The sequence below is a fragment of the Carassius carassius genome, chromosome 12, assembly GCF_963082965.1.
Source record: "Carassius carassius chromosome 12, fCarCar2.1, whole genome shotgun sequence".
NCBI classification, from domain to species: Eukaryota; Metazoa; Chordata; class Actinopteri; order Cypriniformes; family Cyprinidae; genus Carassius; species Carassius carassius.
Genome location: NC_081766.1, coordinates 21,381,185 through 21,397,482, shown reverse-complemented (window position 1 = coordinate 21,397,482; position 16,298 = coordinate 21,381,185). Strand labels below are relative to the sequence as shown.

At 43.3% G+C, this 16,298-nt stretch overlaps 1 long non-coding RNA gene and 1 pseudogene across 1 annotated transcript; one reads left to right on the top strand and one right to left on the bottom strand.

The window, feature by feature from the left end:
- Positions 1–5,924: 5,924 nt before the first annotated feature.
- On the bottom strand, positions 5,925–7,805 carry LOC132154241 (uncharacterized). The gene is made up of 3 exons (XR_009437119.1): positions 7,654–7,805; positions 7,276–7,391; positions 5,925–6,764 (listed from the first exon to the last, which is right to left on the bottom strand). It is a non-coding gene; the product is annotated as an uncharacterized LOC132154241 (long non-coding RNA).
- A 4,130-nt stretch (positions 7,806–11,935) lies between these two features.
- On the top strand, positions 11,936–13,642 carry LOC132154349 (uncharacterized; annotated as a pseudogene).
- Positions 13,643–16,298: the final 2,656 nt, after the last annotated feature.

The following is a 16,298-nucleotide window of genomic DNA, read 5'->3' as shown; positions in this document are numbered from 1 at the left end:
CTCTCTTTAGGGTGCGAGTATGCTCATTATACCATGGTGTCAAACTGTTTTCCTTAACCTTCCTTAAGCGTAAAGGAGCAACTTTATTTAAAGTGCTAGAAAAGAGAGAGTCCATAGTTTCTGTTACATCATCAAGTTGTTCTGAGGTTTTGGATATGCTAAGGAATTTGGATACATCAGGAAGATAACTTAAAAAGCAGTCTTTTGTGTTAGAAGTGATGGTTCTTCCATACTTGTAACAAGAAGTAGAATTTACAATTTTGGCTATATGAATTTTGCAAAGAACTAAATAATGATCTGAGATATCATCACTTGGCTGAATAATTTCAACACCATCAACATCAATTCCATGTGACAGTATTAAATCTAGAGTATGATTTCGACAATGAGTAGGTCCTGAAACGTGTTGTCTAACACCAATAGAGTTCAGAATGTCTATAAATGCTGATCCCAATGCATCGTTTTCATTATCAACATGGATATTAAAATCACCAACTATTAAAACTTTATCTGCAGCCAGAACTAACTCGGATGTAAAATCACCAAACTCTTTAATAAAGTCTGTATGGTGCCCTGGTGGCCTGTATACAGTAGCCAGTACAAACATAACAGGGGATTTATCATTAACATTTGTTTCTTTGGATAATGTTATATGAAGTACCATTACTTCAAATGAGTTATACTTGAAGCCTGGCCTCTGAGAAATCCTGAAAACGTTGTTATAAATTGAAGCAACACCTCCACCTTTGCCTCGTGTTTCAACCACAGTCCTGATCGAATCTTTAATTTGTCTGGTTCGGGTCTGATACGCTATAGAGGTAAGGTACAAATGCTATAAACTCTTTTCTTTTGTAACTGGTAACAAACTCTTAACACCTTTTTAAATTGTAATACTACAAGCTTGGACTCTAACATGTTGCTTAACGAACGTATCTGATAGTTTTTGGCTTGTTTAGTTGTTTTACATAACCAGTAACTTAGTTTTCTTTTTATTTAATTTGTAACAACTTTAACACATTTTTTACTATTTTCCGAGTACAAAAAACGATCATTACATTTTCTATTTCGTCTATTTTTATAACCCTTTTCTTGAAATGCATTGTGTATGTAAAACCTTAATCAAAACTTCCCTTATACCATTTTCACGTTTTCACATTTTAAAGTTTAAAAGCACATAGTTCCCACGCACAAAAACACTTTTCTGTCCTGCCGAATTCCTTTTAGGATCATAAAAAAAGATGTGCTCAGACGGAGAGGGGGGGACCAAACAGGTATCCAAACCCTCATCAATCATATTTTTGGAGACAAGCCACCCTTTACTCTCTCTCTCATTTTATTTTATAAGCTTTTTATTTTATTCGTTTTTTTGTTTATCTTACTTTTCCCATATCAATTTTTTTGTGTAATTTTCTTGTGTTTGTATTCTTTAATAATTGCACTGTCCATGGAGCGGACCTGACTTACATTTCACTGCTGGTCATATGGTCTCCATATAACCATGAATGTGACAAATAAAAATCTTGAATCTTGAAATCTTGAATCTTGAAGTGCATAGTCTCACACTTTTCAACAGTAATGAGTACAAATGATCACAAATGCATAGTTTTGAATTAGATGCTGTTACTGTAACCACAAATCACAATTTCATTCATGCAAATTCATGCAAATACATGCAATGGCACGCACATTTTTGTTCAACCAATCACACACAACCATCTCCAGCTATGACGATATAACATAAATCTGAAGTGATAACTCAGATAAACCCTATAATAGTTGTAACATGTATTTAGATTAACACAGTAATTATAATAATAATAGAAGTCAAATATAAATCTGTAAATAATACCTTAAAAGGAGAAACATATTTAAGTAAGAGAAATAAATAAGAAAATGGATAGTGATAATTATGCAACACACCACAATAAATATATACAGTACATATAGGAATTATTCAGTATACCACACTCTACCCCCCACAAATAAAGATGTCATCCTGACATCAAATTGCTTAGTCACAGTAATGCTCAATTTACAGTATTTTTAGTTTCAGTATTTCTGCATCAAGCATACATTCACAATGGTGATATTGCTCATTTTACATACAATAGTCCTTATAAGTCAATAGAAAACAGGCACTTGGTGGTAAATAGTCCCATGAGGTAGTGTTAAAATGTATGGCTCTGCAAAATTGAAAGAGCTCTCTTCTTCAAATTGTAAAGTTTGCCTACAATTGCAAATAAAAAGCCATATAGGCTGCGTGATCTTGGAGACTTGCTTCCAGAGCTAGACGCAGCTAAGCTGGATGGCTATCTTCCTGGGTTGTCCTATATTGACACCGCTCATGGAGTGAGCCCTATCTTTGGGAAACTTCCTTACAATATCCAAGATAAATGGTTATCTTTTGGCTCCAATTACAAGAAAGAGCATATTTTGCCATTTCCACCATTCTCTGTGTTTGCTAATTTCATTCGTTCCCAAGCTAAAGCAAGAACAAATCCACCATTTCTTCTGCAGTACCTTAACGAAAGAGAGACAGACCAGATAGATACAGGCAAGCTTCTATAACTGTTCATAAAACGGAAGTTGAGAAGAGTTGCAACTGCCAGGATAAGATCTGTTGATCCTTGTCGATACAGTCTCATCCATGGTAAGCCTCATCCTTATCCAAAAAATGTAGAGGCCTCAGAGAGAACAACCTTGAAGATCGCAAACAATTTCTTAAGGAACATTCAGTATGTTTTATGTGGTGCTCCTCAATTGATCATGTGGCAAAGAACAGTGACATACTCCTCCTCCTTGGCAGGGACCTCATTAGGGTCTACAAGTCCACCAACAGATTAATGGACCGCACAATGCTCCATTTGCTCAAAAGTTAGATCTTGAGTTGGTTGTCATTGGAGATGTTTGTCTTGAAGGTGCTCATCAACCTTTTCATGCAGAAAATAGACGCCCCAGCTTTTTCCTCCCTTGTGAGAATCAGCTTCATGTACAAGAGTACTATGATATTAAAATTCAGTTTCAAGACCATCTTACATTGAATGACACGAATGCTCTAGCAGCACGTGCAAATGAGAAGTTAGGGCAATCACTTTTCATTCATACATCCAGAAATCATAAGCTTGCACTGTCAGTGGATGATGAAAGGTTTCTTCACTTAATGGACAAAGAGTTCTATCAAGATGAATGTAATGGCTAGGTGGCTCCTTTACCATTTCAAGTACCTAGAAAAAGGCTCCCAAATAATAGGATGTATGCTTACAACCGTCTTTCTTCACTTCATCGCTGTTATGACACAAGCTACCTATGATATAACAATTTAAAAATATATTGCTCTTACAGCCGTCCAGGGGTTTTATTTTGGTTTATTGTCGTAACACTGATCAACTTTCCATACATGATGCAAAATACCATGGGAGGCAGTCCTAACCCAGATGTAGGGATGCAAGGGTGTGTATGTGTGTCAGCTAACAGCCACCCAGAGAGAGGTCACTTACCTGCATTTTGCCTCAGCCTCATTCTGGCCCACGACATGCAGCACAGGTGTCCCATGGTTCAGTCTAGCCCAAGCATGATTATGGTTTTCGTTCAAGATTTCTTTTTTTTCTTTTCTTTTTTTTTATGATAAAACATGGTGGTAATCATAGTCCCAAAACAAACAAAAACAAAAAGAAAGAATTGACTGACACACCTTCATTGTTCTTCCACCTCTTCATACCCGTCTCTTTACACACACAGTAACTTCATCATTCACTGGTGAGTGACATCATCTGGACTCTTAATTTGTGTTAGTCAGTACTATCCCTGCTTAAATACCTAACAGTCACACCTTGGACAAATGTCCTAAGATGAAAGCACACTTTTTTTTAGTTTATGTAGAACATGTTTGCTAATAAACATGCAGCGCACCTTATGATGGAGTGTCTTTGAATGATATCCTACTTAAGGGGCCAGATCTCATTAACAGCCTCCTGGGAGTGTTGTTGAGATTTCATAAGGAGCCTGTGGCTATAACCACTGACATTCAGCATATGTTTCACTGCTTTTTAATCAGAAAAGATCATAGAGGTTACCTGCGCTTTTTGTGGTATCAAGACAAAGACCCAGGTAAAGAAATAGTGGAATACAGAATGCGTGTTCATGTGTTTGGCAATAGTCCTTCCCCCGCTGTTGCTAATATGGTTTGCACAGAGCAGCCAAAGAGGAAGAAAAGAATTTCAGCAGTGAAGTGAGAGTTTGTTGAACGTGACTTCTATGTCGATGATGCTTGGAAGTCGTTTCTGAAGCAGCAGCAATTCAAGTCCTCAAACAAACTCAAGATATGCTTGCAGTAGCGAATCTTAGGCTACATAAGATAATTTCTAATCATCTTTCAGTGATTGAGTCATTCCACCCAGAAGACCATGCTGTGGACATCAAAGATGTTGGCCTCTTCTTAGAGGATACTCCAGTGCAGCTTAGCCTAGGAGTGTCCTGGAACATAGCATCAGATACCTTTACCTTCCAGGCTGTTGATGACAAGAAGCCATTTACCCGGCGAGGTGTACTGTCAACAGTGAACAGGTATCATTGCTCCTATTACCATCAAGGGCAGGCTGTTGCTTAGGGCACTCTCTGCACAGGCTGAAGACTGGGATTCCCAATTACTAGATAGGGCTGTCAAAATGGCTGAAAAACTAAATTCGAATTTTGTACTTATATATTTTCAAAATTCTAATTATATTCAAAATGAAAATGCATAATTTCAGTTAGGGTGAAGAAAAGTTTTTGGTTTCTCTCCACAAGAGGGTGCATCAAGCAAACTATTACTAATGTACGTTTATTCAAAGCATTAGAATACATGACTGTGAAGTGAATAATATTTCAAATAATGTTTATAAACCAATTATAATTAAGTTGCTTAAACAACTATAAACAAAACAGCATCATATATGCATGCATAGTTTAATTCAAAGGGGTGAAAGCCAATCACACAGAGTACATTTTTCATTTAAAAACACGAGAGGCAGTGGGATAAAGTCTCAAGGTTAATCTTACGTGGCTTTCTAAACATGCAGCTCTCTTGTGTGAGACGCGAGTCTAATGGTGATAGAAGATGTCCCTCATCGCAGCAGCGCTGCATCTAGTGGCTTCAACTGGGTAGGCTAACAAAAAAAAATTATAATGCAGTTACATCAGTCATCAGCCCGTTTTTATGACAGTGAAAACAGCGGTATACAGATAGTTTTTCACAAGTTCATCAAACAACTGCAGTAAGAATTTTCATCAAGCACGGTGAGTAATGGCTCCTCCTGTCATTGTTATTTGCACCTCTTGCTCTTGCCACATGTACAGTTTATCCATCTCTGTCGCTGATTAGGGATTCAAATGTGATAAATGCAGGGAAATAGTTAGGCTGACAGAGAAGATTTCAGAATTAGAGACACGCATCCAAACTTTAATTGAGGATAGTAAGAATGTTAGGGCTCTAGATACGGCTTTGGATGCGTCTAGCTCAGGGATTCCTGTACATTGTTCGGTTCCGGAAACAGAGCCCCTGCAGCAGGGCAACTGGGTGACGGTGAGGCAGCGTAGTCGTGGGTCAAAACACCGCTCTTCTGTTCCGATCACAACATTAAACATGTTCTCCCCACTCAGTGATGCACCCACTGAGAAACCTGATGAAAGTGCTCTAGTTATTGGTGATTCTATTGTACGGAACGTGAATATAGAGACACCAGCCACCATAGTCAAATGTTTACCGGGAGCCAGAGCGCCTGACATCTTGGCAAATTTAAAAGTGCTGGCTAATGCAGGGTATCTGCAGGTTTCTGAAAGTTAGATTTAAGACTTTTTAAGACCTTTTTAATACCATGCAGAATTTAATTTAAGACCAATTTCATATCAACAAATTTGCAAACGGCAAACAATACCACCAATTACGATCCTTAACACACATTGTTTATTGACATATTGAAGGCGTGAAAGAACAATAAATTGCAAAACATAGTGCAAAGACTGACTAAACATTAGGCAGAACATCGACAGCCTACAAAGATTTCAAACAAACTGCACAGCAGTAACATGAGGCATGTACACTGCATGCCAATAATCTGAACATTGGGTTTTTACTGTATAGATCTCAGTTCTTTGCCCTTTGTATCCAACTCTGTCTCAATTTGCTGTAATTCATTTGTTTTTTCTTTATATCGCTTCCTCAGTGTGTTGGATTTTGTAATGAGCTGTGCCATCAAGGTGCCAGCTTTTCCCTCAGCTTCTTCTGCAAGCTGGTCAGCATCCTTCTGCAGGCTCGAAGATACCTGGACCAGAATTCTCTTCTTTTTTTTTCAGGTCCTCGATGTCGTCTTCCAAAGCTTTGCGCTTCTGTGCCTGGACATCAGTGATTTGGATTTTTTTCTGCTGATCAAGGTGCATTCTGTATCTTGATCTAGCAGATGCAGCAGAGGCCAGTAATTCCTTTGAGATAGGGACATTGAGGAGCCCCCCACAGATGCTGACATAATCACATATTAGTCGATGACTGACCATTGTCTCCTCCTGCATATTGCAGGTCTCCACTTCTTTATTAATGGAGAATCCTCTCTCCACTGTTGCCTGCCCATGGGACAGGAAAAGCAGTTTCTTGCAAAAGCTCCATAACTCATCGCACTGCCCAAGAACTCCATGCAGGAATATGTCTAGCCTGGTTTCTGTTGGTTTGTATGAGAATAAGCTCTCATTTTCAACAGATAAAAAATCATTGAATTGCTGGATTATAACATCACCTGAAGAAAACAACAAAATAATATTAATTTAATTATAAAAATGTATGCATATAAATTAATACATAATATTTACACAAGTCATTTTTTACATTTAAAAGCATATTTCATAACTTGATTTAATACACTCTGATAGAACTAAACTAATCTTTCCTACCAGCAGAGACACCTCCTGACAACTGTTGGGCTTGCAAAAACCTTTGCACCAGTTTTGTCATATTGCTCTTGCACCAGTCAGGGTCAGACATCATCATGCTGGGGTCCAAACAGGCCACCTGCCTCACTACAGGATACTTTAATGGGCTCTTTTCCTGTACTTTCTGGGTGATGGTACACATCACCTTGACACAGTCTTTCCTAAACTCCAGGACTGTGAGTTCACCTATCTTTTTCTGTTTCTGTAGTTCCTGGTGGGAGGATGTAAACAGCCTATTATAACCTATTATTACCTATTATAAAAATCAAGCTTTCAGCTGAATCCATCAAAATTAAAATTTTATAGGTGAAAGAGTACCTTAAGGAGTGATTCTGCACCCAATCCCATGTTTACTTCCTTTAGGTTGACCCAGCTCTGTTTGTCACTGACATCCAGCCTGACCAGCTGCAGTGAACCGATATCCTTGAGTACCTCTTTCTTCACAAAACGCCTCAGCATACTCTGCCAAAAGACACACAAAGAATGTTACCCAAATATTTCATTTAATTTATTTCAATTTAATTAATTGAAATTCAACATAAAAAGACTATTGTAGTATACTATTGTAACAAGTATTTTTCTTTTTGTTTGCTTAATACCATTGTCCGCAAAATATGCAAACTTCCATAAGATTACAATTAAAATGATCAGATTAATTATTAGCATTATCAGAGTAGAGTGCAGTAATAGAATTACCTTCATCAGCTCAGCCAAGTCTTTGGCAAGGAACGGAATCACTGGTACATCCGTTTGATAGAAGGTAAGAAAAGGACTGAAGGTCCTTGTGATAGCCATGTAGAAATGTAGCTTCGCCAGAATAAGAGGGTCTTTTTCAGCAACTTCAAGAGTGGCATACGATGCTGTTCCCGGATTTGGTAGCTTCTTTTTCCTGACTGCATCCATGTACATGGTCACTGATGGCCAGAATTCCAAAGCTCTCTCCACGACTGGTAGATTTTCGAGCCACCTGTGTCCACAGAACGGAAGTGGAAATTTTGTGCATTTGGTCAGAGCAGTGAAATCCTCCCTCCTAGCTGGCGCATTGTGGAAGAGTATGTGCAAGGCCCTCAGAACCTTCTCTAGCTTCCAAAAGGAGAAACCATGTTTGCAGGCGTTATGTAGGGTGTGAAGGCCACAGCTCCCCACCACAATTAGCTGTGTGCCACCAAACTGCTCACGATGCTCTTGTTGCAGCAGTTCTAAAAACGTCCAATTTACATTTGGACCATCCATAGAAACAGATAGAAGCTTTTGCAAGTCAAGCTGCTGTGCACATTCCTACAAACAAACAAAAGTTAAATAAAATAATGAGATCAAAGTTTGGCATATTGGTATGCCAATATTCCAAGGCTGCATTTATTTGATCAAAAATAGAAAAAAAAAACAGTAATATTACCAAATATTATTACATTTTAAAACAATGGTTTTCTATTTCAAAGTCGGCATGAAATCAAAATTGACCCTATTTACTTTGTTAGCGCATATTACTAATCTTGTGGTGAACAATTTTAACAAGTTAATACACAGAAAAAAAATTGTTTGCCTTGGTAATCTTTTATCAAAATCTGAAAAGTTATGCCTTTTCTGATGGTGTCAGTCAAAAGCTTTATTTTAAATAAACATTCTTCCTTTATAACTTTGTATTAATCAGACTCCTGAAAGTATCACAGGTTATAAAATATATTGCAGCACAAAAGTTTCCATCATTAATAATAAATCAGCAAATTAAAATGATTTCTGAATGTGATCCTGAAGACTGGAGTAATGATGCTGAAAATTCAGTTTTACCATTACAGGAATAAATTACTTGGGCTATACATATTTAATAATTTTTTTTTTTTTTTTTGTATTATTGATCAAATAAATGCAGCCTTGATGAGCATAAGAAACTTCTTTCAAAAATATTACAAATATGAATGTGTCTAATATATACATACACACTACATATAAAAAAAGAATAATTACTGCTAGCTAGAATGCATAAAAATGATTAGTGATGGGTTGGTACTTACTTTGAAATGGTGAAGCAAATCCTGAGCTGTCCCATGTCCCATGAATTGTGAACCTAAGTATCTTGACTGGACGTGATCTTGTCCCCAATATCGGACATGCAAGTCCAATTGCTTATTTTTGGACGTTTCATTAAGGCTCTCGTCAAACATTAAAACAATCATTTCCTTGTTAACATCTGCAACGAGGAGTTTGGTTATGTAAGGAGCCAGTCCAAATCTGGCAATGTATGCAGTTTTGTCTTTACCGCACGCAATTGTACGAGCGATTTCTGAGTCGGGAAACATGGTTCGAAAAATGTCCCTGATAGCATCGTTAGCGTTATAGGACTGGTGCTTTGTTACAGTACGCAGACACCAGAGTACCTCAGCTCTGAGCGTTGCGGTGGAGCCAAACGTTGTTCGGATGTCTTGTGGTGTAGAAACCGTGGTGCTTGAAGCGGATGCAGATGCCGGAGTAAGGCATGGAGCTGCGTTCTGTGGTACTGAGGTGGGCGCAACGGAACAGAACTGAGAAATACCTGGTGTTCCCTTTCATAGGTCACTTCGATGCTGCGGTGACGTCACCACGTATGGGAACACCTTCGGTGTGACGAATGTCTGAAGCCCTATACCATCCCGCCAATCCTATTGGCCAAATAGCGCGTGGGACCGCCCAGCATGCGTAGGCATATATATACCTGGTGCCGCGCGCCATTTACCTCAGATTTCATTCCTTCAGTACGAAGCGAATCTTCTGTGCCCTATTGTCTCGCGTTCTCAGCAATCGTCTACGAGCAGTATACTCCTCTCTGCGGACGCGATGAGTTTCAAGAAGTGCAAGGACCCATGTACCAGGTACATCGTTCAGGGGGACACTCATGACAGGTGCGTAGTTTGCCTAGGCTTACACCACGTACAGGAGGCGCTTAGCGGCCTTTCTTCATGCCCCCATTGCGATGGCCTGCGACTCAGGGTGCTTCGCTCTAGGGTAGATGTGTTCTCCGATGTTGCCGTGTCTAGCCCCCGCCACACCACTTCTGCGACTGCCGAGGCACCGCACGAGGTGATAGCTTGGGGTGACACGTGTGACATGGAGTTCGAGGACAGTTCAGCGATGGAAAATTACTCTCCACATCGCACGCTCTCCCATACCCTAATACACAGGAAAGCTTTTGAACCTGTCGTCTTTTCCTGTGAGGATTTACGGCCCACACCGGGGGCATGTAGTGCCATCTCCTTCGGTTGTGACCGCCATGATGACGACGTTCTTTCCACTGCGGCCTCGGGGTCCGAGGACTTCGCGGCCGACACGAGCCCTCTCCCTCCTAGTGGACAGGAGAGGCGTGTTTCCCCCTCCTACAGTGAGCTGTTGGATGTGGTTTCCCGTGCAGTGGGTACATTGGGGCTGGAATGGGAGGTTGAGAAGGCCGAGGCCCAACCTTCTTCGAAACTGGACGACCGTTTCCTAACACCGTTTCCTAGTCGGACACCTGCGCAGCCCCGGAGGCCTTTACCCTTTTTCCCGGACCTCCACCAGGAGGTTTCGAGGTCCTGGAAACAGCCATTTGCGGCGCGCATCACGAACGCTGCGGCCGTGGATTTCGCCACCATTTCGGGCATGGCGAGTCATGGCTATACAGCGATACCGCCGGTGGAAGAGACTCTCGCCGAACATCTTGCGCCTAATTCGGCCGCGGCGTGGAAGTCCCGCCCCCTCCTCCCCTCGAAGGCGTGTCGAGTCACGTCTAGTTTAGTGGGAAAATCCTATATGGCCGCTGGCCAAGCGGCTGCTTCGCTTCATTCTATGGCGGTCCTTCAGGCCTACCAAGCGGAGCTGTTAAAAGGATTGGACGAGGGGGACGGCATTACACCTGAGGCGGTCAAGGAACTACGGCGAGCAACTGATTTGGCGCTTCGTGCTACCAAACATACTGCTCGAGCAGTGGGCCGTTCCATGGCTGGATTAATTACGGTTGAGCGCCACCTCTGGCTTAATCTCACCGATATAAAGGAAAAGGATAAATCTTTCCTCATGGATGCCCCTGTGTCTAAGGACGGTTTATTTGGAGAGGCGGTCACTTCAGTGGTGGAGAAGTTCAGAGCAGCGAAACAGCAATCAGCCGCTTTCCGCCAGCTGATTCCCCGCAGACCCAGAGAGGTTGAACGCCATCAGGCGCCCGCGCGTTCTCGCTCAACCTCCTCTCACCGCCAGCGAGTGCCCTCTCGGGAAGAGCCTTCACCTATGGCGCCCCCTCGCAAGGACTGGGGCCCTAGGGTTGTTCCACCGGCTCAACAACGCCAGCGAAAAAGGTTGAACCTGAGTTCGACGGCCAATGCCTCTCGTTCTCGGGCACCTAACAGCAGCTCCTGATTTTTTCGCTGCCTGCCAGGGACTGTGCCCTCCGCTAGAGAGCGCTGTTGGACCGCTTTCGCGCATCCAACACTCTCATTGCAGTCCCCACGCTCAAACCCTGACTGTTTCGCCGCAAACAGCGCCTCGAACAGCATTGGAGCGAACTGTAACACCAATCGCTTCCTCAGACACTATGCACGATCCAGTTTTCAGAGCTCGAGGAGCGCTTCAAAGGGTCGTCATCGAACGGCCCGTCATGACGGCTCGCACAGCCGCAGCTGTTTCGCTAGCGGCAGAGCCCGATGCTCAATCTGTTGGCCTAATTCCTGCCGTGGACACGTTTCAGGATTACGTACAACGAGATACAACGCCTGCTATGCATATACTTCCCCTGTGCACGAACACCGTGAGTCTTTCGTGCCCGGACATTTCTATGTGTGCAACAGCGTTGCAGGAAACGAACATGTTGCAACCGCTAATATTGTTTCGGGCCACGTGGGAACGCTTGCCCGGCATTTCTCAATGGGTGTTACGCACAATTTGTCACGGATACACCATTCAGTTTCGGAAAGGCCCGTCCCCTTTCAGCGGAATTCTCTCCACGGTGATGAAACTGATGGACATGGCGGTGCTGAGACAGGAAATGTTAGCTCTACTGAGCAAAGGGGCTATAGAAGAAGTACACCCCTCTCAGATGGAGTCAGGGTTTTACAGCCGTTATTTTGTGGTACCAAAAAAGGACGGCGGATTACGACCCATTCTGGATTTACGCCGTCTAAATCTTGCACTCAGGTCGAGCAAATTCAAGATGTTGATGGTAAAATCTATTTTGTCTCAGATTCAACCAAACGACTGGTTTGTCACGATTGATCTGAAGGATGCTTATTTTCATATTCAGATCATCTAGAGACACCGGAAGTTCCTCAGATTCGCTTTGGAGGGCAAAGCGTATCAGTACCGCGTTCTTCCCTTTGGCTTAGCGCTAGCTCCCCATACATTCTCAAAATGCATGGACGCAGCTCTGGCCCCGTTGCGGCTCCGGGGCGTCCGTGTGTTAAACTATCTGGACGACTGGCTGGTGTTAGCGCAATCTCAGACTCAAGCACACTCTCATCGAGATATTGTGCTGAATCATTTACACAGCCTGGGTTTACGCACAAACTTCCAGAAAAGTGTATTAATCCCCTCTCAACGGATTACCTTTCTGGGAATAGAATTGGACTCTCGCGCGATGACAGCAAAGCTTTCTGTCCCGCGCGCTCAGTCGATTACGTCATGCGTTCAGCACTTCAGGGCGGGTCACACAGTGACAGTGAGACTGTGCCTCAGACTACTAGGTCTAATGGCGGCGGCGCTTCCCGTGATTCATCTGGGTTTGCTTTACATGCGCCCGTTTCAGTGGTGGACGAAACGACAGAATATTTCACCCCGTTGTTCTCCGCATCGAACGATCTCGGTGACGCGGAGGTGTGTGATGTCGTTAAAACAATGGACATCAGCCGAATTTCTCCTTACCGGGGTTCGGCTGGGAATTTGTGCTTCCCGAGAAACTGTCACGACAGATGCGTCTTTGACCGGGTGGGGAGCTGTTTGTCAGGGGCGCCCAGCCCACGGAGTGTGGACAGCGGCACAACGCAGCTGGCACATAAACAAATTGGAATTACTGGCGGTTTTTCTGGCTCTCCAGTATTTTTCGAGTCTACTGACCGGCCGTCATGTGCTTCTCAGAACGGACAACACTGCGGTCGTGGCTTATCTGAACCATCAGGGAGGATTAAATTCTCGCCCTCTGTGCAGACTGGCGAGGCGGATTCTTCTTTGGTCTCACGACAGATTTCGGTCGATCCGGGCTGTTCACATCCCCGGACGACTGAACTTCGGAGCGGATTTATTATCCAGGCAGGCTCTGGAACAAGGGGAATGGAGATTACACCCCCAAACGGTGAATCACCTATGGCATATTTTCGGGGAAGCGAAAGTGGATTTATTCGCGTCGAGCACGACTACGCATTGCCCGCTATGGTTCTCCCTATGCCCTCCATCACCCCTGGGTCTGGATGCGCTAGCTCACAGCTGGCCCAGGACCAGTTTGTATGCGTTTCCTCCGATGGTCCCAGCAGTATTATGCAGAATACGGCGGGACAGAGTGGGACAGCTGTTGCTGGTGGCTCCGCGATGGCACACACAGCCATGGTTTGCGGATCTCATCAATCTGTTAGCGGGCTCTCCGGTGGAGATTCCCCTCAGACGGTATTTATTATCGCAAGCACAGGGACGGATCTGGCATCCGAGGCCAGATCTGTGGAACCTGTGGGCGTGGCCTCTGAGCGGAGTGAGTTGATATGTCCCGGTCTTTCTGCTGAAACTACCGAGACTATACTGAACTCTAGAGCAGTTTCTACGAGACGCTTATATGCTTTCAAGTGGAAACTGTTTATGACGTGGTGTGAAACTCATGATGTGGATCCAGTTTACTGCCCTGTGGCTTCAGTACTGGAGTTTCTTCAAGACCGTTTTTCGGAGGGATTGACACCAGCCACCCTGAAGGTTTATGTGGCAGCTATCTCAGCTCACCATGAGCATATAGGTGGTGTTTCAGTGGGTCGTCATCCACTGGTTTCTCGCTTTATACAGGGTGCGCGACGGTTGAGACCTTTCCGCCCTGTGCGAGTTCCTTCATGGGATTTATCCATTGTGTTACTGGGTTTGTCAGGGCATCCGTTTGAGCCCCTGGAAACTGTATCGGATAAGCTCCTGACTCTGAAGACACTTCTTCTCATGGCTTTATCCTCCCTCAAGAGAGTTGGGGATTTACAGGCTCTCTCTGTCTCACCCTCGTGCATGGAGTTTGCACCAGGCTCTGTGAAAGTGTTGTTGCGACCTAGGCCTAATTATGTTCCTAAGGTCGCGTCTAATCCTTTTCATTTTCAGCAGGTGGTCCTGGAGGCTTTTTCTCCTGCTGCGAGATCTAAGTCTTTGGCCTGTGAGGGCGTTGAAGACTTATGTGGATCGCACTGCCCCATGGCGTGAGTCTGACCAGCTGTTTGTCTGTTTTGGACATAAGAATAAGGGCCATGCAGTTACGAAACAGCGCATGTCCCATTGGCTGGTGGAGGCTATTTCCTTGGCCTATGAGGCGCGCGGGCTCGCTTCGCCCTTAGGAGTAAAAGGTCATTCCACAAGAGCAGTGGCTTCTTCTCAAGCCTTTCTCAGTGGATCTTCTTTGAATGATATCTGTGCTGCGGCAGGCTGGTCCTCACCGAGCACTTTTATCAGGTCTTACAGTCTGGATGTGAGGATGGCTCCAGGCTCCCGGGTTCTCTCCGCTTGAGCAGATGCTTCCTTGGATCCAAGCTATCAGGTACGTCAGGCGTGATGGTATAGCGTTCCCATACGTGGTGACGTCACCGCAGCATCGAAGTGACCTCTGAAAGGGAACATCTCGGTTACGTATGTAACCTTGGTTCCCTGAATAGGGAACGAGATGCTGCGGTTCTGGCCATGCCATACCTTGATAGCTTTCTTCTCTTCTTCGTCATGAAATCTGAGGTAAATGGCGCACGGCACCAGGTATATATATGCCTACGCATGCAGGGCGGTGCCACGCGCTATTTGGCCAATAGGATTGGCGGGATGGTATAGGGCTTCAGACATTCGTCACACCGAAGGTGTTCCCATACGTGGTGACGTCAACGCAGCATCTCGTTCCCTATTCAGGGAACCAAGGTTACATACGTAACCGAGATGTTTTCCGACAGGTTTCCGCAGCCGCTTTGTGTTTTTCGCACTGCATGTGGGTCTCCAAAGCTTTGATCCCCATTGTTCCGAGTTTTAAAACTTTCTTGCACAATATACACCGGACCTCGAAAGCATTGCCACAAACTGGTCTTAACCACGACGCAAATTTAGGGTTATGTAACCAGTTTTCATTATATTTGCACTTCCCCATGGTTAAAGCAAGAAATTTTCACCATTTGCTAACGTTAATATCCAGTCACGCACCTATCAAATTTCCCCGCGAACTTGTAATTTATTAGATGGTTCCGCCTATTTTTTCTGCGTGACAAATAGAAGAAATGTTACATGATTTTAAAATGAAAATAAAATCTTCTTTATGGTGTCGGTTTGATTGTATTTTTAAGACCTTTGAAACGCGGATTTAAGACATTTTAATGCTAATTAAGGCCTTATTTTTACATTATGGAATTTAAGACTTTTTAAGACTTTTTAAGGATCCGCGGACACCCTGTAATGCTAAACGTAAATACAGTAAGATTGTTATTCATGCCGGCGCTAATGATGTTCGACTTCGCCAGTCGGAGATCACTAAAAATAACATTAAAGAGGTGTGTGAACTTGCAAACACGATGTCAGACACTGTAATATGCTCTGGTCCCCTCCCTGCTTACCGTGGTGACGAGATGCATAGCAGATTGTCATCACTCAATGGCTGGATGTCTAAGTGGTGCCCACAGAATAACATAGGTTTCATAGACAATTGGACGAGCTTTTGGGGCAGACCTGACCTGTTTAAAAGAGATGGTCTTCATCCCTCCTGGGGTGGCCTCACTCTTCTCTCTAGAAATATGGCAAATAGTCTTAGTGTTTATAATTGACTAACTGGGGCCCAGGTCAGGAAGCAGACAGACTGGCTAAACCGACCATCTGCTAGCTGCCTCCCGTCACAGAAGTCAGTTAAAAGAGACTGTGTCTGTTCCCCGAACTAGAAAATACAAAAAATGTCCAAACCAAGTTAAGATTAACAATTTAATTGAGGTTCAACAAAAGTAATAATAAATAAAAAACAGAAGCAATATGGATAAACAAATGATAAAGCTTGGCTTATTGAATATCAGATCCCTTTCTACGAAAACACTTTGTAAATAATATGATCACTGATCATAATATAGATGTACTCTGTTTGACAGAATCCTGGCTAAAACCTGATGATTACATTATTTTAAATGAGTCCACCCCCCAAGATTACTGTTATAAAC